Source organism: Protopterus annectens, chromosome 12.part0 (genome assembly GCF_019279795.1).
Source record: "Protopterus annectens isolate FY-2018-M chromosome 12.part0, PAN1.0, whole genome shotgun sequence".
Classification (NCBI taxonomy): Eukaryota; Metazoa; Chordata; order Ceratodontiformes; family Protopteridae; genus Protopterus; species Protopterus annectens.
The window spans coordinates 916,183,758-916,186,609 of record NC_056746.1 but is presented as its reverse complement, the minus strand read 5'-3'; positions in this window follow the sequence as shown (position 1 = coordinate 916,186,609).

The window sequence follows — 2,852 nt, the reverse complement described above, 5'->3', positions numbered from 1 at the left end:
ACTACCAGCTACAGAAATTCTGCACAAGGAGTAACCATCCACAAGCATGGAAAGTGGATGCCCTCTCATTTAGCTGGAAAAACCTACAAGTATACGCTTTCCCACCACTACCTCTCCTTCCAAAGGTACTCATAAAAGCCAGACAAGAAGAGCCAAAGATGATCCTGATTGCACCAGATTGGCCACGACAACATTGGTACCCAATCTTAAAGAATTTAGCACAAGGACCACCCTGGATTTTGCCGCAAATCCCACATCTGCTGACTCAGCACAACAATCAGATACTCCACAGCCAGCTAAAGACCTTAAACCTAGCTGCATGGAAGATTCCTTAGTAAAGCAAGCAATGCCTCTCTCCAAAGCTATTATGGATGTCATTCTGGAGGCCAGAAGGCCTAGTACCAGGAAAGCCTATTCGGATAAATGGAAGAGATTCTGTGCCTGGAACCAGGCTCACAACCTTGACCCTCTTGTCCCAAACATTCCTCAGATACTACAATATTTAACTGAGATGCTGGACAAAGGCCTCTCCTTTTCATCCATCAAGATCCACGCCTCTGCCATCTCTGCTCATTGCAACATGGATCCACCAATTTTCTCTAATTCTTTGCTAAAACAGTACCTCAGAGGGGCTAAAAACGTAAGACCGCCCCGTAGAGCACCTACTCCAACTTGGGACCTCAACTTTGTTTTGGAAAAATTAACTTTATCTCCTTTTGAGCCAGCTAGCACAACAGAATTAAAATATATCTCTTGGAAAACTGCTCTGCTCCTGGCAATAACATCAGCACGAAGAGTTTCAGAATTACAGGCACTAATGGCAGTGGAACCTTTCCTCATTTTCCACCAGGACAGGGTGTCTTTAAGAACTAACCCTACGTTTATGCCAAAGGTGGTCTCAAGTGTGGCTCTAAACCAAACTATTCACTTGCCAACTTTTTATCCAAAACCACAGAATAAAGGGGAAGAGACTACTGCATTCTTTGGACATTCATAGGCAGTTACGCTTCTACTTGGACAAAACCAAAGCTTTCAGAAAATCTGAGCAATTATTGGTAGCATATGCTATGGAAGCACAGGGAAAAGCCATTTCTAAACAGACTATTTCAAAATAGATAGGACATTGTATACGTTTTTGCTATACACACCATGGGAAACCTGTACCTAGCAGCATTAGAGCTCACTCCACTAGGGCAACAGCCACTTCAACTGCCTACCTCAGAGGAGTACCTACCAAGGATATTTTGGAAGCAGCAACATGGAGTTCTGTACATACCTTCACCAAGCATTACCATCTGCCTCTTTACTCTAAATCCAGAGCTGGCTTCGCCACTGCAGTGCTTCAGGGCCTAATAGCCACCCCCTAATGCCTTATAGAACCAGCCTCCCTACCTCAGCTTTGGGATTCTACCCAAGTGTAATGACTGCAGCACTGTAACACGATGAACATAGTACAGTTTTGTACCTACCATAAATGTAGATGTTTGAGTGTAGACACTGCTGCAGTCCAGGTTACCCTCCCTCCTTCCCCTCTTACTTGCTGGTACGTACCCATGTCTTCTACCCTTTACTACCTATGGGGAGTATTTGCTGGTAACTGAAAGTTGTTGTTTGCTTTTCTTATGTATGTTTTATTAGCAATATAAATTGCCTACCTATTTGGGGGCACCTGACATCTGGGGCAAGAAAAACTGAAGAAAATGGCGTCGGCTGCATCATTTATACCCCTGCTGCACTGACGTCAGGGAGTAGGCGACCGCAACCGACGCCGGACCAAGACTTTGGAACTCAGGCCGACTGGGGAACCACCTGACTGCAGGATTACCCAAGTGTAATGACTGCAGCAGTGTCTACACTCTAACATCTACATTTATAGTAGGTACAAAACTGTACTTTTGTTATACATATATTACTTGGTTGATTGCTGATTTCTTTTTGTACTTGTGAATACTATAGTAGTCATATCTTATATTTTATCTATCTTTGTTGACTGGGAAAGCCTGACTGGGATAAAGACCATTTTTAGAGGTGACCCAGTGAAACAAAACTCCAATATTCACATACGTAGACAATATGCAGTAAATTTTTATTTTCCACGTTGAATGTAATATTTTCATCTTGGTAACATACATTTTTGCACATCATGTATTATCACCCTCCTATACCAACAGTTAAGCTATCCTGTTTTCTCATACCCTGTTGTTTGCACTGTTCATTGTGGAACACAAGTCCGTTTTTGCCTTTTCTGTAGCCAGCCTGATAGCAGTAGGTATTTTGAGGCAGTTTGTAGCAAATGTCTCTTGCTTACAAAAACTCTTCTTTGCTGTCTTACATTGATACAGTACAAGACATTTAAGTATCTAGTGAACTTGGAGGCTGAACACATTCAGTAAGCACAACATGCACACATGCACTATGTACTCTACCTCTAGTAAAACAACTTGTGCTGAGATTAAGAACATTGCCTAAGCCTCCCAGGTGAAGGAACACCCCCACCTTCACTATGTACACCCTGGGTCAGTGCACCTACCTCTTTAAGAGTCAAAGATGCAGACTCCAAGCCCTTAAGGTGTACTGAGACTGAATCTACACACAGTAATATTTTAGTAATTGGTGACTGTGTTTTAAGGCATATGGACAACATTGTCATCAGGCTGGATAAGACAAGGGTGACAGCTGTATTCTGAATGCAGGATATGAGACATAACAAGAGATCCTAGAACTTTCAATCCTGAAAAATACAATTATGACCTGATAGCCTATGTGGGAGTGAATGACCTTAGACATACTACCCAAAGGGACATGTAGAAATATACAGTTGAGCTATGCATGTGTCTGAGGCAGAAAAGACA